Here is a 23,114-nt window from a genome sequence, read left to right on the forward strand (position 1 = left end):
CGTCGAGCGAACGGTTGTGTATGATTGTTACCTCTTTGCAGCTGCGTTGTTTTGCGTTGATTAGGATACACGATCTCCACATCTATGCTTAAGTGATTGAGGGCCCATTTTTGACCAGCTTATATGTTTGCATGGGGTACTCATGCGCCCTTCTGATGAATTCGGAGCATCCTCTGTAAGCTCACTGGCGTCTGATCTTATCTAGGTGTTGATCATTCCAATTTACCTGTCACACATGGACTTGCCAAGTCATTCAGTCTTTAGATTTCTTCAATGTTTGCAAATATCAGTTTTTGTTTTCTCTGTGGTCTATCGATCTCAGTGGTATTATACTATTAACTTATGTTCATGTACATGCGTGTGATATCAGCTAATATTACAATAAAGTGGGGTTAATTCTCTGCCAACATTTCATTTCATCAATAACCTGATACCCACTGTAATTATTCATTCTTAAACAGTTTTCTGAGACCTGACATCCAGGACACATTTGCGAGAGACAGCTTTTCCGTACATTTATTCTGTAGCATGGCAGTTTTCATTACCGCATGTCAGCCTCTGGGTAATGAGTTGTCTCCTGGGTAAGCCAGCTGAAGCGGATCATGGCGCCAGCCAGAAGGCACGTCGAGCTCGGCTGCTGCATCCAGCAAGCACACCTTTCTGTACACGTCCGCTGCAAAAGACAGAGTTTTGTTGTATGAAATAACAAAACATACAACGGAAACACTAGTGAGTGCCTCTTGGGTAAGCCAGCTGAAGCGGATCATCGCGGCAGCCAGAAGGCACGTCGAGCTCGGCTGCCGTATCCAGCAAGCACACCTTTCTGTACACGTCCGCTGCAAAAGACAGAGTTCTGTTGTATGAAATAACAAAACATACAACGGAAACACTAGTGTGTGTCTCCTGGGTAAGCCAGCTGAAGCGGATCATCGCGGCAGCCAGAAGGCACGTCGAGCTCGGCTACCGTATCCAGCAAGCACACCTTTCTGTACACGTCCGCTGCAAAAGACAGAGTTCTGTTGTCTGAAATAACAAAGCATACAACGGAAACCAGCTTTAAATGTGACCTGCAACTACCTATTAATCCCCACGTCCTCCAGCACAGTGATTTGAAAACGATGAACGGGACGAAGACACAACCATGCGTGTTCACTGATTGGTTTCTGCTATGATAGCAGCCCTGAAAACACTTAGAAGTCAAACATTTTGTTACTCTGATCCAGGTACATTAATACTGTCTACCAGATTATTAATACGCACCACAAACAATTAAGTTGTTAACACACTTCCCCAGGACTCACTTGGACTTACTAGGCTATCTGTCAGTGACTCCCTATCCAAGATGATATGCTGTGTCTTCCCTCATAAATGCTGAGTCGACTCACAAATTTTGCTTCACAACCGACGGAACAGATCTCCAATTAATTAATTTTAGAGCGAATTCCTTTGTCTTTCATATGGAACTGTTTCGTCACTAACTATCTGCGCGTCGTAGAATTTATTTGTGATTAGTATCTGGCCATTTGTAGCTCATGAGCGCTCACAAGAAAAACCTTGCGCTACGTCGCAAACCGAAGTGAGGAGCCAGAGGTTCTCAAATAGAAGTAACATAACAGAAGCGATCCCCAGAGTAGACGGCAACACATGGCTCTCAAAACTCCCAGACAAAATCTTATGTCGAGGTACACAAAAGCACGGCCAACAGTCCACAACTGTCCTATCTTGTTGTTAATTACCTGACTGTTTGAACAGAAAATCTCACTCCTAGGAATATGTAACACTATATATCAACCTGCAGACCATTTGATGTTTAAATTCAAATATCCTCGTCAGTGCCATTTAAAGCCTTTGTATAGATTAGAAACAGCACTGTGGTGCAACATGAATTATTGGAGCGATCACTTTCCACATAATAACAATTCCTTTGTAAGCAGGTGATATATATATATATATATATATATATATATATATATATATGTGTGTGTGTGTGTGTGTGTGTGTGTGTGTGTGTGTGTGAGTGTGTGTGCGTGTGTGCGTGTGTGTGTGTGTGTGTTTATATATATATATATATATATATATATATATATATATATATACTCCTGGAAATGGAAAAAATAACACATTGACACCGGTGTCAGACCCACCATACTTGCTCCGGACACTGCGAGAGGGCTGTACAAGCAATGATCACACGCACGGCACAGCGGACACACCAGGCACCGCAGTGTTGGCCGTCGAATGGCGCTAGCTGCGCAGCATTTGTGCACCGCCGCCGTCAGTGTCAGCCAGTTTGCCGTGGCATATGGGGCTCCATCGCAGTCTTTAACACTGATAGCATGCCGCGACAGCGTGGACGTGAACCGTATGTGCAGTTGACGGACTTTGAGCGAGGGCGTATAGTGGGCATGCGGGAGGCCGGGTGGACGTACCGCCGGATTGCTCAACACGTGGGGCGTGAGGTCTCCACAGTACATCGATGTTGTCGCCAGTGGTCGGCGGAAGGTGCACATGCCCGTCGACCTGGGACCGGACCGCAGCGACGCACGGATGCACGCCAAGACCGTAGGATCCTACGCAGTGCCGTAGTTTACCGCACCGCCACTTCCCAGCAAATTAGGGACACTGTTGCTCCTGGGGTATCGGCAACCGTCTCCATGAAGCTGGGCTATCGGTCCCGCACACCGTTAGGCCGTCTTCCGCTCACGCCCCAACATCGTGCAGCCCGCCTCCAGTGGTGTCGCGACAGGCGTGAATGGAGGGACGAATGGAGACATGTCGTCTTCAGCGATGAGAGTCGCTTCTGCCTTGGTGCCAATGATGGTCGTATGCGTGTTTGGCGCCGTGCAGGTGAGCGCCACAATCAGGACTGCATACGATTGAGGCACACAGGGCCAACACCCGGCATCATGGTGTGGGGAGCGATCTCCTACACTGGCCGTACACCACTGGTGATCGTCGAGGGGACACTGAATGGTGCACAGTACATCCAAACCGTCATCGAACCCATCGTTCTACCATTCCTAGACCGGCAAGGGAACTTGCTGTTCCAACAGGACAATGCACGTCCGCATGTATCCCGTGCCACCCAACGTGCTCTAGAAGGTGTAAGTCAACTACCCTGGCCAGCAAGATCTCCGGATCTGTCCCCCATTGAGCATGTTTGGGACTGGATGAAGCGTCATCTCACGCGGTCTGCACGTCCAGCACGAACGCTGGTCCAACTGAGGCGCCAGGTGGAAATGGCATGGCAAGCCGTTCCACAGGACTACATCCAGCATCTCTACGATCGTCTCCATGGGAGAATAGCAGCCTGCATTGCTGCGAAAGGTGGATATACACTGTACTAGTGCCGACATTGTGCATGCTCTGTTGCCTGTGTCTATGTGCCTGTGGTTCTGTCAGTGTGATCATGTGATGTATCTGACCCCAGGAATGTGTCAATAAAGTTTCCCCTTCCTGGGACAATAAATTCACGGTGTTCTTATTTCAATTTCCAGGAGTGTATATATATATTCCGGGTTTGTTCGGCCGGCTAGTGCAAGTCGTTGTTTATTTGAAGCCAGTTCGGCAACTTGCACAATGATGATGGTGGTATGAACAACACAACACACAGTCGAGTGGATAAAATCTCCGAACCAAACAGGAATCGCACCCAGGTCCCCACATGGGAATCACCTGGGCTGAGCCGCCAGCTATTGAGGCGGGCTATATACACAAAATGATGTATAGATGCGTTGGACGAGGATTAGGTCAATACCACACCCCAACACCCCCTAAACTGAGCATCGTCATAGCGTAATGTGAGTACTGGCCAAGACATGGGTGAGGTATGAGTCGTAATATTACCAACGGAGCTGGATATGTGATGGTGGCAAATAGTATCAACCAATACACGACCTGACAATCACGTTTCAGACCTCTGGGTACAATAATAAAAAAAACTGGCCGCAGCACGTTCATGCAATGGCGCAAGAGGGTGCAGCACCGGCACTTGCATGACATTCCTTACTTACAGATAAGAGTGGATTTTACTTTACTTCCGGTTTTGCTATTGCACATACATGAAGTGAATGTATCAGCGCTGCAGTGGCCTTTAAGGCCTGGCCAGACAGAATGCGGCCTCGCCGTCCGGCCTGTGGCCTTGAACGGCGCCCGGAAGGCTGCACTGTTGAATCGCTCGTTACTGTATAGCGGCGGTCACACAGAGTGCGGCTTTGACGCACCGGCAGCCGGCCTGCGGGACCGGCCGCCGCCGGGTTGTCACACATCACAGATTCGCCGCAAGCCGGAGCGGCTGCTTGCCTCTGGTGGCGCACTCAACTGCTCTGTGGTCACACTGGAAGCAGCGGCGTAAGGCGGTTTTTGTCTTGCAGCTCGTAGTGCATCCATCATGATCACAGAAAGACTTACAGAGGAGGTGTGACAATACAACTTTTTGTATGATACACGCGATCCTGATTTGGAGGTAGAATACTTTTGCCCTCGATATACTCTTGATAGAAACCTGAATTCTCAGAAATCGTGTTGTCACTGTGACGTCCGTAACATCCAATTTCAACTACTGTAAACTCGGTAGTATGGATCAACGATCACCAGAAGAACTAGCTAAAAGAACTGTTTGTAACAGAAGAACTGGGATCCACTATCCTTCGGGGATTTTAACCTGACAGGCTTTCCGTCTATGCTTCCAAGGCAGTCCGGGCACCCCCAAAGTTCTCTGATTTCTTCCACATCTCTGTTGTAGGAGTAGGTAAATACTTGGGCTGTAGAACAGTCCATATTGCCTAGCACACTTGCTTCACAATTTCTGAGACTGTTGAACGTCCTAACCGAAAAGAAAAAGCTATGGTCTGGTGACTGTCGCTGTAGTCAAGTATCTGGAAAAGATTAAAATCAATTATGCCGATAGAACGAATAGATCAGTTAACGACCAAAGATATGTAGATATGTTTGTTTAAATTCAATGACAATGATATGAATACAATGAAACGAAACAATCGATTAAGTAGAAAGTTCTCTCTAGGGGGACATACGGAACTAGATGTTACTATCGTTTGCTGTAATTCGTAAACACTGCAGATAAATTTATCACTCCACTCGTAACTACGTTGTGGGATAGCACTTTCTTCCGCCGAACCTTTCATATGATACAGCAAAACTGAAATAATTTATATGGCTTCTATTTGAAGCACAAAGAGGCCACAAACGGTAAAACTTACCTCAAACAAATGGCTAGTCTGTGCCTTGTATCAATTGGCTTTCTCCAGTTCGTTGTGCAGTTCTCGGTGCTACCTTTTTATTAGGCGATGCAGTTCCTCGAAACATTCTCGCGACATACGAAAATATTTGAAAAATCTATCTTCGTCAGACTCTAGACCAATACACAGACGATGGCATTCTCCTAAGCTTTCTCTCTTGCTATCAATGGCGTGCGCCCAACATCTCCTCTTCTTGGTGCCATTTCGTATCGCTAGTACAAGCTACTCATTTCTGCAATAAAATAAAAAAAATTAAAAAAAACTTGCACAAAGATAACGTATCCCGCGTGAAGATTCAAAATCGTCTAACGCAAGACAATCGCTACGCATGCAAGTTTAATAATCGGCTTCGGCCCCTTGCACAGTGTAACAGCTGACGCATCAACAGTCGCTGCGGCCGTTACCTGTGTATGACAAATGATGATCATGATGAAATGATGAGGACAACACAAATATCCACTCCCCAGGCAGAGAAAATCCCCAATCTGGCCGCTGGCGGGCCCGGCCTCCCGCTGCGCCGTTCGTCGCAGCGGCAGGCCGGATTCTGTCGGGCCAGACCTTAAGTAGCGAGCAGTAGGTTCCCACGCTGGTTAGCAGAAGCGGTAGGCCATCCGGCGCTTTCGAACCAGTGGGATGAGGTTCCGATGCAGAAATCGCTCGTGACGTCAGCAAAGAGATACATAGAGAAAGTACATTTACTCTGGTGCGAATTAAATAATTGTTATTAGTAAATACTTACTAACAGAATTTGCTGTTTGCCACTCAGACATTAGGAGGAATGTATGGGTCACAAATACTATCCTTCAGTAATTTTACCCGCTAGTAAACGTTGATCTTAATAAATAAATGAATAACTTCAGCATAACCGAAGATGTACGATCTTATACGAGACATACCGATTATACGCTCAAGTTACAGACGGTGCGCCACGGTGAGCAGTCTTCGATAGGAAGCCTTTCAATCCAGTTACGCGGTAGATCATGCTCTCTTACACTTAATAGTTAGCTCATAATCAGTGGGAAGAAGTTTATTTCAAGGTGTTTCTTAAATAAACGCAATATAACGGTATCCTGTGTAAAAATTAATTGCATAAGACAAGCTTCTCCACTTTTCATTATGTTAAACATCGACAGTAGTATTGCACTTTCAGAAACCGACTGCGCTGCTACGGCTCTATAAGGAAAAAGAAAACTCTGACAGCATCTCCACTTAACAGGTTGTCTGGTGGCTAGCGTCGTTGCCCCAGGACCAGTGGGTCTAGGGTTCGATTCCCGGCCAGGTTGGGGATTTTTCTCTGCCTGGAGAGTGGATATTTGTGTTGTCCTCATCATTTCATCATGATCATCATTTGTCACAGGGGATAAAACTGGACTGGGTAAAGATTAAGACTTTGCACGGGCGCTGATCACCGCGCAGTTGAGCGCCCCAGAAATCAACCACCATCATCATCACATAACAGGTTGGAAGATCTCCTTCGCGGCGGCTCACTATGAATTCAAAGACGGACTGGCTTAATTATCACAAAATTTGGCCGGAAAGCAAGCCATTTATACAGTATACCACCATCAACGAACTCACCAGTTAAACTGAGACAGTTCTGGAGAATTAGTACGAGTGTGAGATTCTTGAACGCTTCTGTGAACGCCGAAGTCTGTATGGTTGATGCAGGCTTAATGCCAATAACTGACGTCGTTTTGAATGGCTGCGCCAGTGGCAATCGCTGCAGAGGCGACAGCAGCTGCTCAGGTGCACAGGGGTCAACATAAAAATGGCAGCGATGTCTGATGGTCCATGAGCCCGTATATTAGGCATCCGCAATGGCTGGTTAGGGGCAGTAGCCCGGGATACAGAGAGAATTTGTGAAACATAATAGTCCACGACACGATCGTAGTAGTCACCAAAAATGTAGTTGAATTTCGTGAAATCGGTGGGTGCTTATTTTGCCTCGAACGGTGTGATGCGCTCGGCCAGTTATCCAAATGATGTTGCCGAATTTCCGATTGTCGGATTTGTTAAATACATGATAGAAAACGTTGTCGCCGCGCTGGGTAGCCGCGTGGTTTGAGGCGCTTTGTCACGGTCCGTGCTGCTCCCACCGTCGGAGGTTCGAGTACTCCCTATGGCACCGGTGTGTGTGTTGTCCGTCGCGTAAGTTTAAGTTAGATTCAGTAGTGGGTAGGCTTAGGGACAGATAACCGAAGCAAAAAAATGGCTCTGAGCAATTTGGACTTAACTTCTGAGGTCATCAGTCCCCTAGAACTTAGAACTACTTAAATGTAACTAACATAAGGACATCACACACATCCATGCCCCAGACAGGATTCGAACCTGCGACCGTAGCTGTCGCGCGGTTCCAGACTGACGCGCCTAGAACCGATCCTCCACCCTGGCCGGCTGACCGTAGCAGTTTGGCGCCATAAGACCTTACCACAAAGTTTGAAAATTTCGATAACATTGTCCTTCATGTGAAACTTCGTTGCATAAACGGTGTCTGAAGCAGGGTGTCGATGGTGTGATACAATGAGATGGCAAAAGTCGAGCGATTGCGATATGAACATACAGAGATGGCAGTGGAACCGCGTAGACGAGGTAGAAAACGCCAGTGCTTTTGTACTCACGTGATGGATGTCAAAGGATTTCGTACGCGATTATGGCCTCCCGACGGAATGGAAGCTGGTGCTAGATGCATGGGACATTAGATTTCGGAAATTGTTAGGGAATTCAGTATTGCGACACACGCCGTGTCGTGAGTGTGTCGAGAAATGAATGGACAGAGTCCTCTGGTCCAACTGAACCGATGATTGACAGGAAATGGTTGTGTTCGGCTACTTGGTGACCGTTTGCAACCATTTATGGACCTAATATTCCCAAACAGCAATGGAATTTTTGTGGATAGGAATGCAACATGTTACCGCGCCACAATTGTTCACGGCTGGGTTGAATAACGTTCTGGAAAGTCAGAACACTAGACATGACTCAAAACGAACTTTTATGGGACATAACAGAGAGGTTAGTTCGTGCAAAAAATCCTTAATTGCAGTTATGGACAGCTAGAGTGGCATCTTGGATCAATATTCCTCCAGGGGACTCCCCACGACTTGTTGAGGCCACTCTAAGTTGAGTTGCTGCAAAACGAGATCCGCCACGATACTGTTAGGTGTCCCATGATTTTTGCCACCCCAGTGTAGAAGCAGCAGAGTGCGGTGACGACGACCACGTGACAACTCCGTTGGCCAAGCGCCGCGGGAAGTCAGTGTGCAGTGGGTCCTGAGAAAGAACAACATTTTCTCTCGAGTGCGAAGCACAAAGGTTTGAATCTAAGACATGGAAGTGCCAACAGTCGTTTGACGTCACCGTTCGACTCAGAAAGATACCGTTCGGATTTGATGAATCCCATTTTGTAGGAAAGATCTTTGAAATTCCACAGAAGAAAATCACCAACCACTGTCCGAAACAATTTTTCATTACAAACCTTCTAATTGAAAGACAAAAGCGAGTGGTTTTGTAGTGCTATCACTGCTTATCCACTTCACTGGAATGACAGTCCGCCTCCGGTAGCTGAGTGATCAGGCGCGACATAATGTCAATCCTAAGGGCCCGGGTTCGATTCCCGGCTGTGTCGGAGATTTTCTCCGCTCAGGGACTGGGTGTTGTGTTGTCCCAATCATCATAATTTCATCCTCATCGACGAGCAAGTCGCCTAAAGTGGTGTTAAATCAAAAGACTTCCACCCCGCGAACAGTTTACCCGACGGGAGGCGCTACTCAGACGGCATTTACATAACATTGGAATGACAAATAGGTACAGGGTGTTTCAAAAATGACCGGTATATATGAAACGGCAATAAAAACTAAACGAGCAGCAATAGAAATACACCGTTTGTTGCAATATGCATGGGACAACAGTACATTTTCAGGCGGACAAACTTTCGAAATTACAGTAGTTACAATTTTCAACAACAGATGGCGCTGCAAGTGATGTGAAAGATATAGAAGACAACGCAGTCTGTGGGTGCGCCATTTTGTACGTCGTCTTTCTGCTGTAACCGTGTGCTGTTCACAACGTGCAAGTGTGCTGTAGACAACATGGTTTATTCCTTAGAACAGAGGATTTTTCTGGTGTTGGAATTCCACTGCCTAGAACACAGTGTTGTTGCAACAAGACGAAGTTTTCAACGGAGGTTTAATGTAACCAAAGGACCGAAAAGCGATACAATAAAGGATCTGTTTGAAAACTTTCAACGGACTGGGAACGTGACGGATGAACGTGCCGGAAAGGTAGGGCGACCGCGTACGGCAACCACAGAGGGCAACGCGCAGCTAGTGCAGCAGGTGATCCGACAACGGCCTCGGGTTTCTGTTCGTCATGTTGCAGCTGCGGTCCAAATGACGCCAACGTCCACGTATCGTCTCATGCGCCAGAGTTTACACCTCTATCCATACAAAATTCAAACGCGGCAACCCCTCAGCGCCGCTACCATTGCTGCACGAGAGACATTCGCTAACGATATAGTGCACAGGAGTGATGACGGCGATATGCATGTGGGCAGCATTTGTTTTACTGACGAAGCTTATTTTTACCTGGACGGCTTCGTCAATAAACAGAACTGGCGCATATGGGGAACCGAAAAGCCCCATGTTGGAGTCCCATCGTCCCTGCATCCTCAAAAAGTACTGGTCTGGGCCGCCATTTCACCTGCTTCAGATCCGAAACGATTACTGCATCACGCTATCTGGACATTCTTCGTGAATTTGTGGCGGTACAAACTGCCTTAGACGACACTGCGAACACCTCGTGGTTTATGCAAGATGGTGCTCGGCCACATCGCACGGCCGACGTCTTTAATTTCCTGAATGAATATTTCGATGATCGTGTGATTGCTTTGGGCTATCCGAAACATACAGGAGGCGGCGTGGATTGGCCTCCCTATTCGCCAGACATGAACCCCTGTGAATTCTTTCTGTGGGGACACTTGAAAGACCAGGTGTACCGCCAGAATCCAGAAACAATTGAACAGCTGAAGCAGTACATCTCATCTGCATGTGAAGCCATTCCGCCAGACACATTGTCAAAGGTTTCGGGTAATTTCATTCAAAGACTACGCCATATTATTGCTACGCATGGTGGATATGTGGAAAATATCGTACTATAGAGTTTCCCAGACCGCAGCGCCATCTGTTGTTGAAAATTGTAACTACTCTAATTTCGAAAGTTTGTCTGCCTGAAAATGTACTGTTGTCCCAAGCATATTGCAACAAACGGTGTATTTCTATCGCTGCTCGTTTAGTTTTTATTGCCGTTTCAAATATACCGGTCATTTTTGAAACACCCTGTATCTACTGTATGCATCAACCAAATTGAGCCACCATGTGTTCCAGAAAGGACCAACAAAATCAATGGGTTCCATTTCGTAGCACAGTCAGGACGAGGCCAAATGAAAAATTCCTTGCGCTGCACTGCCTGGTTAACCGCCCACGCGCGGAGGTGGGCAGTCACCTGCTCTATCTCGTGGCCCACGAGGCAGACAGGCCGTTGGGCGTTCGCCACAGCACGTCACACTGCAGGTCCTACGCGTGCCGGCAGCCGTCTCCGGCGGGGAGCGAATAACTAATAATCCACGACTGTGTGTTTAAATGCACGCAAGTTCTCGATAGTACGCAACAAAATTGAGAAGTTAAGTCATTCTTGAATTAAGTATTGATTTCCCGTGGGCCCGCAGCCGAGCTTTCTCGAAATGAGGCGGACAGGCATACTAGTGTGACGTCACATCCTCGTTCAAATGGCTCTAATGGCTCTGAGCACTATGGGACTTAACATCTATGGTCATCAGTCCCCTAGAACTTAGAACTACTTAAACCTACCTAACCTAAGGACATCACACAACACCCAGTCATCATGAGGCAGAGAAAATCCCTCACCCCGCCGGGAATCGAATCCGGGAACCCGGGCGTGGGAAGCGAGAACGCTACCGCACGACCACGAGCTGCGGACGCTCGTTCCAGGGCCCTTATATGTAGTTGGTCCCGCTCTATCTGCTTGTCAATCTGACCCATATACAACGCAGGTGGCGTATTAGCTTCTTATTTCTACCATTCCTCCTACGTCCTCTATGTGATAGTTTCAAAACATGTGCTGCAAAGATGTGGGAATCAATACTCGCATGTTTTCATTAGGAGTACACAATAAAATGGCACATTCTGAACATAAAGCTTCTTCAGTTTGCTAAATATTTGCGTACTACAGCATCTGAAACTGATTTCAGATTATGAGCCAACCCAATCCGAATGTGGTGCTGAGCAGTCATAGTGAGTGATATGGTTCGCGATCTGCCGCTAATGAATGGGAAAAAATTGCAGTGACTCTGTCAGGTAGATCAATTTGAAGACAAGACTGCTCTGATGTGTCGAATTCCGGGTCAGTTACATAGGTAAGCGAGAAAGTACACTACTGGCCATTAAAATTGCTACACCACGATGACGACGTGCTACAGATGCGAAATTTAACCGACGGGAAGAAGATGCTGTGATATGCAAATGATTAGTTGATCAAAGCATCAACACGAAGTTTTTCGCCGGTGGCGACACCTACAACGTGCCGACAGAGGGAAAGTTTCCAACCGATTTCTCATACACAAACAGCAGTTGACCGGCGTTGCCTGGTGAAACGTTGTTGTGATGCCTCGTCTAAGGAGTATAAATGCGTGCCATCACGTTTCCGACCTTGATAAACGTCGAATTGTAGCCTATCGCGATTGTGGTTTATCGTATCGCGACATTGCTGCTCGCGTTGGTCGATATCCAATGACTGTTAGCTGCATATGGAATCGGTGGGTTCACGAGGGTAATACGGAACGTCGTAATGGATCCCAACGGCTTCGTATTACTAGTAGTCGAGATGACAGCCATCTTATCCGCATGACTGTAACGGATCGTGCAGCCACGTCTCGAACAGTTCGACGACGTTTGCAACAGCATGGGCTATCAGCTCGGAGACCATGACTGCGGTTGCCCTTGACGCTGTATCACAGACAGGTGCGCCTGCGATGGTGTACTCAACGACGAACCTCTGAGCACGAATGCCGAAACGTCATTTTTTCGGAAACATTCAGGTTCTGTTTACAGCATCATGATGGTCGCATCCGTGTTTGGCGACATCGCGGTGAACGCACATTGCAAGCGTGTCTTCGTCATCGCCATACTGGCGTATCACCCTTCGTGATGATATGGGGTGCCATTGGTTACACAACTTGGTCACCACTTGATCGGATTGACGGCACTTTGAACAGTGGACGTAACATTTCAGATGAGTTACGAACCTTGGCTCTACCCTTTCTTCGACCCCTGAGAAACGGATACATTTCAGCAGGATAATGCACGAATTGATGTTGTAGGTCCTGTAGGGGCCTTTCTGCATACAGGAAATGTTCGACTGCTGCCCTGGCCAGCACATTCTCCAGATCTCTCACCAACTGAAAACGTCTGGTCAATGGTGGTCGAGGAACTGGCTCGTCACAATACGCCAGTCACTACTCTTGATGAACTGTGGTATCGTGTTGAAGCTGCATCGGCAGCTGTACCTGTACACGCCATCCAAGCTCTGTTTGACGCATTGCCCAGGCGTATCAAGGCCATTATTACGGCCAGGGGTGGTTGTTCTGGATACTGATTTCTTAGGACCTATGCACCCAAACTGCGTGAAAATTTAATCACATGTCAGTTCTAGTATAATATATTTGTCCAATAAATACCCGTTTATCATCTTCATTTCTTCTTGGTGTAGCAATTTTAATGGCTAGTAGCGTATGTCTGAATTAGCGTGCTATGACGTAAGCTTATAATGCATCTCATACTCGTAATTGGGAGGAAGTTGTGAAGAGCGTTGCTGTTTCTGTGCTGTGTGATTACACAAATCTTTCTTCGGATGAAAAAGAGGAACCGTTAAATGGGGTTAATTTTAATTGCGAGGGAACTTGAAACGATATGGCATGATTTTAGTTTTTGGGATTGGCAAGACTGCGATGTAGTTCATGCGGAGAACGTGCGTCGTAAATTATGTGTAGGCTTCAAGGAACAGAAAATACTTCGAAGATCGTTAATTTTTCATAAGTAAGTTAGTTTAAAAAGTTATTGAATTAGCCGGCCGGAGTGGCCGTGCGGTTCTAGGCGCTGCAGTCTGGAACCGAGCGACCGCTACGGTCGCAGGTTCGAATCCTGCCTCGGGCATGGATGTGTGTGATGTCCTTAGGTTAGTTAGGTTTAATTAGTTCTAAGTTCTAGGCGACTGATGACCTCAGAAGTTAAGTCGCATAGTGCTCAGAGCCATTTGAACCAGTTATTGAATTCAATGAACGTGAAGATATGAAAAATAACACTGTTGGAACCTCTTTCATACCGGTATGGCTGTATTTTGATGTGCAAGTGAGTGAACCGAAGTAAACTATAGTTTGATTCATGGTAAAACTGATTACTGCAATAATAACTTGTTATCATTGTGTGTTGATTTTCCGTTATATATTTTTTTAATTGTCCATTGTTGGCTAACTAGATACAAGATGAAGGAACAAAAATAGAAAAAATTAAAAACTTCATTGCACAGGTTTTAAGCATTCATGCAAATACTTAATCACGTAGATTTATGAGGATGTCTACAAAAGCATCTGACATATATTTATTCCCATCTGAAGATGCGAAAACTGTGGTGAATGTTGACGATATTTTTGCAATACGAAACCATTGTTTGTAAGAAGGGGAGATACTGCTTCCCAGTTGAAGTGGACGAGCTTCTGGGTATGTGTGGTCTTTCTAATATAACTAAATAATATAGTATTCAAAATTATAACAGCTATGTATTGAAAAATATGATTTCATTTTGCTGTACCGTCATTTTTCATTTACTTCTGTTCTTTCAGTATAATTAAAAATTTTGTCTAATGGAACTCCAAAATGGCTCAAATGGCTCTGAGCACTATGGGACTTAACATCTATGGTCATCAGTCCCCTAGAACTTAGAACTACTTGAACCTAACGAACCTAAGCACAGCACACAACACCCAGTCATCACGAGGCAGAGAAAATCCCTGATCCCGCCGGGAATCGAACCCGGGAACCCGGGCGCGGGAAGCGAGAATTCTACCGCACGACCACCGGCTGCGGACTGTCTAATGGTACTAATTTATGTTGTAACAATTTCATAAGTTATTTTATTTAGGGGCACATCATATGTATTATTATTTTGTCCTTTGAAGTAAACTTACTGCAAAACACAGAATATGATTTCGTTTTAATTTCCATCAAATATTTCCTGTGTGTTTATGCTTTTGCTTTTGCTAGCGCCTTTGTCCTGCATCTTTGACTACGGGCAGCACAATTACATCGGATATTGCATGGTTCATTTTAATGGGTGTGTGGATGCCCTATCTGCCGCCACCCCATATCACCCGGAACAGAATTAGTGTACCCCAATTGTTTGTGTGTAGTGAAAACCATGAAATAGTACGAAATTCTGGGGGTGTATAACGGAGGCGGGACGTAGGGACCAGTCCGGTATTCAACTAGTGGAATGTGGAATAACGCCAAAAAACCACTTCCAGGCTGGCCGGCACACTGGCCCTCGTCGTTAATCCGCCCAGCGGATTCGATCTGGGGGGCTGGCGCGCCTACCTGAGTCCAGGAAGCATTAGCGCTCTCGGCTAACCTGGAGGGTCAAATATTTCCTCTGTGTATTATTTATTATTAATTTATTACTATGTGCTACCGAAACATACAATACTCTTTCAGTGATATTTTAGTATCAACCCTTGTGTTTACAGTATCTCAGAATGGTTTTAACGCGAAATTTGTTAACAAAAGACCTTCTGTTTCAAGTAACACCATACCACGGTGAAACTTTAAGCAGGCACAAAAAGGAACTTTTTTGGTACGAAATGAATTCAAAAAATTTTTGGGGAACATCAACCGTATCAATTAAAAGCCACCTGAAAGTGAATTGCAAGGAGTTCCATCTAAAAAAAAAAAGGGTCGGATCTCGGAAAGACTAAAATCAAAAATTGTTTCAATTTACCCTATTTTACGGTCTATCGGTTTATGTTCCATTCTGAGGAAAAGAATTCTACCCTTCAGATATTTATGAAATTTCGGAACATTATACATAATGGCTACGACTTCGTTTCCAGGTGACTGTAGTTGACTTGGGCCGTAGTGGCCCCTAGCGGCATACGCCGCCCCCTACAATAGCGGCTTTTCAAATGTCTGCTCTGAAGAGATCTGAGAGCCGCTCCACGCGCGTGGTCGATGGTGACACCACCAATATGTACACTCCTGGAAATTGAAATAAGAACACCGTGAATTCATTGTCCCAGGAAGGGGAAACTTTATTGACACATTCCTGGGGTCAGATACATCACATGATCACACTGACAGAACCACAGGCACATAGACACAGGCAACAGAGCATGCACAATGTCGGCACTAGTACAGTGTATATCCACCTTTCGCAGCAATGCAGGCTGCTATTCTCTCATGGAGACGATCGTAGAGATGCTGGATGTAGTCCTGTGGAACGGTTTACCATGCCATTTCCACTTGGCGCTTCAGTTGGACCAACGTTCGTGCTGGACGTGCAGACCGCGTGAGACGACGCTTCATCCAGTCCCAAACATGCTCAATGGGGGACAGATCCGGAGATCTTGCTGGCCAGGGTAGTTGACTTACACCTCCTAGGGCACGTTGGGTGGCACGGGATACATGCGGACGTGCATTGTCCTGTTGGAACAGCAAGTTCCCTTGCCGGTCTAGGAATGGTAGAACGATGGGTTCGATGACGGTTTGGATGTACCGTGCACTATTCAGTGTCCCCTCGACGATCACCAGTGGTGTACGGCCAGTGTAGGAGATCGCTCCCCACACCATGATGCCGGGTGTTGGCCCTGTGTGCCTCGGTCGTATGCAGTCCTGATTGTGGCGCTCACCTGCACGGCGCCGAACACGCATACGACCATCATTGGCACCAAGGCAGAAGCGACTCTCATCGCTGAAGACGACACGTCTCCATTCGTCCCTCCATTCACGCCTGTCGCGACACCACTGGAGGCGGGCTGCACGATGTTGGGGCGTGAGCGGAAGACGGCATAACGGTGTGCGCGACCGTAGCACAGCTTCATGGAGACGGTTGCGAATGGTCCTCGCCGATACCCCAGGAGCAACAGTGTCCCTAATTTGCTGGGAAGTGGCGGTGCGGTCCCCTACGGCACTGCGTATGATCCTACGGTCTTGGCGTGCATCCGTGCGTCGCTGCGGTCCGGTCCCAGGTCGACGGGCACGTGCACCTTCCGCCGACCACTAGTGACAACATCGATGTACTGTGGAGACCTCACGCCCCACGTGTTGAGCAATTCGGCGGTACGTCCACCCGGCCTCCCGCATGCCCACTATACGCCCTCGCTCAAAGTCCGTCAACTGCACATATGGTTCACGTCCACGCTGTCGCGGCATGCTACCAGTGTTAAAGACTGCGATGGAGCTCCGTATGCCGCGGCAAACTGGCTGACACTGACGGCGGCGGTGCACAAATGCTGCGCAGCTAGCGCCATTCGACGGCCAACACCGCGGTTCCTGGTGTGTCCGCTGTACCGTGCGTGTGATCATTGCTTGTACAGCCCTCTCGCAGTGTCCGGAGCAAGTGTGGTGGGTCTGACACACCGGTGTCAATGTGTTCTTTTTTCCATTTCCAGGAGTGTATAAACTGCAAACCGTTTCACTGGAAACTAGCACCAGCGCTGATGGAAAGCCTTAGAGATATATCATATAGGACATTGCGTCTACGACAGTACCACAAGTGCAGGTCTGACCATCAAACAAACAAACACAATCCGAACAGGCCGTGAAGGCCCAACTGTACCGAACAGGCCGTGAAGGCCCAACGGTACCGACCGGCCGCCGTTACATCGTCAGCCCGGACGCATCACCAGATGTGGGTGCGGAGGGGCACGTGGTCAGCTCAACGCTCTCCTGGCCGTAGTCAGTTTTCGTGGCTGGTGTCGCTACTTCTCTGTCAAGAACCTCATGAATTGGCCTCACAATGGCTGAGTGTACCCCGTGTGCCGACAGCGCTCGATAGACGCGGACGGTGACCCATCCAAGCCCAACAGCGCTCAACTTTGGTGGTCTGACAGGAACTTGTGTTACCACTGTGGCAAGACCGTTGGCACATACCAATCACCAGAATGTCTTCTAAAACTGTCCCTAGCTCTTCTAGTTCGGTTAAAATGATCTTATATTAAAGTCCAAGGAAACGACCGAAGTGGATGCAGTGACTGGTGTCTAACTCTCCATCATTTTCCGTATGTAACGTCATTCATAACATTTGTCGTACGTGAAGCACTGTTGTATGATGAAATCTACAACAGGCACATCAGATGTCAGCTAATATTTTTATTAACACACGCTTAATTAATTTTAATATACAATTTAGTACCTGTAGTCAGCACTCCTCTGTTACAATTCTTTTTACGTTATAAAGGGAATCGTTCAGAAAAGTATGGTGTTCGTCATACTGTCACGTGAGAAACGTGTGATTTTCCCCTGTGAACCCTTGCATGGGGAACACGTGATCCGAGAGTGAAGTGGACGTAGAGGAGTTGGCACCTCGTTAGAGAGACGGCAGCGTAGAAGTTCTAAAGGACGCAGTCGGAACGCTTGGGCAGATCGCAACGCTCACAGATCGATGGAAGGGAGAATGGCGTCGGAAGTGTGTATACACAAAAGAGAAAATGTCGCAAATATGGTAGTTATTCAGGAGGTGCAAGAAAATGACGAGCGAATAAGAAACAAAGAAATGTTTGCTTGACTGTCTAAGGTGTTTAACAAAGATTTTGAGTTCAGTACCAGCTCGGTATGTTAAACGTTGGCCTCGAGGATTGTGTAATTAATCGTAATTATAACTCAAAAACCAACACAATTGAAGATTTCTCATTTAACGCAATAATGTCAAAGGTGTGCAGTGACCTCATCATGATGGGAACGATCCATTCAAATGCTGCAAGCTCCCATTACGTAGGTACACACAACATTATTAACATGTTCCGAAAACCACCTCTTCGCGTGGAGAGGACATATCCAGACAAGCTTGAAACAAGAAAACAATGGATGTGTGTGTGAAATCTTATGGGACTTAGCCGCTAAGGTCATCAGTCCCTAAGCTTACACACTACTTAACGTAAATTATCCTATGGACAAACACACACACCCATGCCCGAGGGAGGACTCGAACGTTCACCGGAACCAGCCGCACATTCCATGACTGCAGCGCCCAAGACCGCTCGGCTTATCCCGCGCGGCAAGAATACAATGGAATTCAGTGTTCAAGAATAGAAACTACATGTCGCAGTTCGTGTTATTAATATTATGCAGACAGAAAGAAATAAAATAAATCCGTCGTCCTACAAAAGGTGAAATGACAATTTCATGCCTGCAGACAGTAGAAAAGGATTGTTCATGCCACAGACTAAATAATTCTTAGGTAGTGCAGATATTGTACACTTCTTTTCAGCAGCATAATAAAATCAACACTTTAATTTCAGTACTTTCGTATTAGGCTTGCAGTGCACAACTACGTGATACAGTAAAACAGCCGTAATTAAACACCTTATGTAACAATAAAACTGGAGGCTATCGTGTCTTCATTTAAAGAAAAAATTTTTAATTCTCCTTCGCAGCACCACGGCGCTCCATTTCCATACGTTTTTCGCCCTGCGCGTTTTCCTCTCTGAATGTGCCGGTGGTCAGAGTAGATTCTTTTCCTTTCAACGAGAATTACTCCCGAGAGTGTGGTTCGCGTGTAAGAGCGTGGCGGCATGGACTTGGGCTACTCTGTATTCACCTCTGGAACGTAGAGGAATCGGGGCCATTTGGGAGTAGCGTTCCATTACGTACAAAAGCTGGAGGGTGTGGAGCATTTCAAACAGAAGAAACTCTGCCACACACGCCGTCCCTCTGGTGCTGTTCTTTTCTCGTCTTTCCTTTCACGAGCCAGCGGAGGGTGGAAAAGGATCTGCTGACGCGACACTTGTCCGCGCTTTTATGTAACTCAGTCGACGGATAAACACTGAATTAATTTTCTGTTACTTGCTGCCTGATATTCTGCCACAGCTTTGTCTACATAATTCTGAAATCATTGCGTGCTACGGTGACAAACTGATTAAATCCGCTTATTACTCTATTTTTGCATCGTTTCGCATAACGGCCTATTACTGCGAAGACAACATTTCTGCAAATTAATTGATTGACTGCCTTTTACTTTTTATATCCTTGAACAAAAACTTGGTCTCTTTGCAGAACAATGTGAACTGGAAAAGAAAATGCTACCATTAAATTTTCTTTGTCAGAATAAATGAAATGCTGTGCCCTTGCGTAGTGTGCGGTTATAGGCAAGTGCTTCCCTTACGGTTTACTAGGAAATATGAAACACAAACCACATCTGAAGTTCATAGCAATCACATCATCATACTTATCAGAGAACTGTTGTCACTAATGACCTACCTACAAACATTACAAACATGAAAAAACACCGAAATTTAGTGGCATATTTTATTCGGTGTTTGCACTTTTTACGAGGGATATTCGGAAAGTAAGTTACGATCCGTTAAGAAATGGAAACCACTGTAAAAATCTAATAAAGCTTTGCACGTATGTGTTCGAAATTGTCTCTAGTATGCCTGTCGGTTACACCACTTCGCTCTTTTCAGTTCTGAGCGCATGGTGAGTACATAAAGATGTCTAGAAAATAGTGTCTCACACCAAGTATGTGGTCCTGGTGAGAGATTTCGCCTGATGTTATGCAGCCCACATTACAGAACTGTCATACGTTTCCTACTTTGTGACAATCTGCAGGGGCAATGAAAATACTCCTGCAGCGTTTTCGATGGCAAGTGTTTAATCACTCGCACTGCAGCACGTAATTGGCTACCTCTGTGTTTCATCTCGGCTCGCATTAACTACTGGCTATGAGGACAACATTTTCGCACAGCCAACGAGCTATAGATGTTCGTAGAGAATTGGCTGATGAACAAATATCTGAATGACAGGACTAGTCATTGCAGAGGGCCGAGACGTGTGAGGGGAAATCCTGACGTAATCGGCGCTCGGTGTCACCAACAGAAACTGCAATTTTTAACTTCACCATTCAATTTTGACACTACAACTGCTAGGTCGCTAGCATCTGCGAAATTAAAAATCACTGAAGTCGACATTACGTCTTCCAGAGAAATAAGATATGTGACGAAACCGAACGATGGACCCATCGGACAGACCCCTTGTATTGTGACACTTACCTGCAATTAGCACTGTTAGCAAAGTGGTTATCACTAAGCGTGAACGTGCATCGTTTTCATTTTAGTTCTTTCTCTAAGGGGAATGCGCATGCTGTTAGATTTTTGATATACACAATATCTAATAATAAATCAGTACTTAAATATGCAGTTATAAGCTGGCAGTAAATTTACAATGTGCCCCGATATTTTTCTTTTTTTTTTGGATCGCACGTCGATAGTTTTTCATTCATATACAGGGTTATTACAAATGATTGAAGCGATTTCACAGCTCTACAATAACTTTATTATTTGAGATATTTTCACAATGCTTTGCACACACATACATAAACTCAAAAAGTTCTTTTAGGCATTCAAAATGTTCGATATGTGCCCCTTTAGTGATTCGGCAGACATCAAGCCGATAATCAAGTTCCTCCCACACTCGGCGCAGCATGTCCCCATCAATGAGTTCGAAACAATCGTTGATGCGAGCTCGCAGTTCTGGCACGTTTCTTGGTAGAGGAGGATTAAACACTGAATCTTTCACATAACCCCACAGAAAGAAATCGCATGGGGTTAAGTCGGGAGAGCGTGGAGGCCATGACATGAATTGCTGATCATGATCTCCACCACGACCGATCCATCGGTTTTCCAATCTCCTGTTTAAGAAATGCCAAACATCATGATGGAAGTGCGGTGGAGCACCATCCTGTTGAAAGATCAAGTCGGCGCTGTCGGTCTCCAGTTGTGGCATGAGCCAATTATCCAGCATGTCCAGATACACGTGTCCTATAACGTTTTTTTCGCAGAAGAAAAAGGGGTCAACCGTTTCTTCGCTCACTGAAGGCCAACCCGTTGACTTCCTCTTACAGAGGCATCCAGAAGCTTTAAACTGCGCGTACCATTGCCGAATGGAGTTAGCAGTTGGTGGATCTTTGTTGAACTTCGTCCTGAAGTGTCGTTGCACTGTTATGACTGACTGATGTGAGTGCATTTCAAGCACGACATACGCTTTCTCGGCTCCTGTCGCCATTTTGTCTCACTGCGCTCTCGAGCGCTCTGGCGGCAGAAACCTGAAGTGCGGCTTCAGCCGAACAAAACTTTATGAGTTTTTCTACGTATCTGTAGTGTGTCGTGACCATATGTCAGTGAATGGAGCTACAGTGAATTTATGAAATCGCTTCAATCATTTGTAATAGCCCTGTATATAGATAATTATTTTCAATACATCGAGGATCGACAATGATACTTTCTTAAATATCTGTATATCCGATATCCCGATATTTTTGAAAATTTCAAGAGTCCCGCAATATATATAATATTAGACCACTTTATTAAACTTGAACAAGATGAAATACTTGACTTCGTTACAATTCATGACCACAGGAATGTCAATGAAAGTTCATTAATTATCTTGTTACAGACAAACACAAGCCTTTTCTCACAGAATACAATTGACGAGTCTTCTTTAATGCAGAGTTCAAACTAAGACAATTCTCGCTATGTTGGCTCGGTAGAGAGGCGATGCAGACGCCTTCGGCAATGGTTGTAGACTGGGCTGAGTGGTACTGCGCTCAAACGATAATTAAGGGAGCATAGGAACTCCTGAGGGCGTGTCTACTACAGCGGCTGTCATTCGCCTCTGCGTCTGGGAGCGGCTACACTCACTTGTGGTTCTGTCGCGAGTTACCAACCTTGCTTGGTCGCCTCGCTCTTCGGTCGACAGCACAGTAGTCGTATTATTTTGCTGGTTTGCTATAAATCATTGAACTGCCAAAGGGCACAGCACTTCAGTCCTTTTGACAATTATAAGCTATTCCATCGTTAAGATCACTATTCTAATTAGCCATTTACTGCAAATAAAACAAATATTCGTTTGCATTTATCAAATAAACAAAAATCAGACTTTCAGAGAAGCTCACTTCACTGTTAGCTGTAGATGCTTATGGGGAACGAAGGGGCATTTTAACTAAGATTCAAGACTCTACGTGTCTCTAAATCTGTTGTAGAACTGTATGACTGAGTTACTGTACGCAGAACGTATGTAATGGAGCGCTGTATAAATGGTACCGAAAACAAATTTCTTTCTACATAACTACGTGCAAGAAAAATGCACGTAATTGAAACAGTCGTTGTTGGCGGTGTTAATATAGGTCATGAGACACTTTGTAAGCAAAGTACTTGGCAGGAAAAGACATGTTAATGACTTAAATTGGCATCTCCAACAACTAATTTTCTAGTTTTACATGCGTTGTGATGGTAGAAATTTTTATTACACGTCACTCTAAACATCTATTTCTTTCATCTGGAGTCTGGACAACTATTTTTCACACAGAACAATTAGACAGAATTTCTTAATTCTATTGGCGTTTCATTTACCTTTCTTCCTGGTATTTCTTCCATTCTTTCATTCTGATGTTCCCTGTGTTCCTTAGTGAAGATTTGTATATGCTTACTATTTTCTTCTTTCGAGGATATTATAGTGCTCAAGCATTTATGAAATAAGTGTAACATTGTGAACCCTTTTTCATCAGGAACTCCATCTTATTGAG

The sequence above is a fragment of the Schistocerca cancellata genome, chromosome 3 (genome assembly GCF_023864275.1).
Source record: "Schistocerca cancellata isolate TAMUIC-IGC-003103 chromosome 3, iqSchCanc2.1, whole genome shotgun sequence".
Lineage (NCBI taxonomy): Eukaryota > Metazoa > Arthropoda > Insecta > Orthoptera > Acrididae > Schistocerca > Schistocerca cancellata.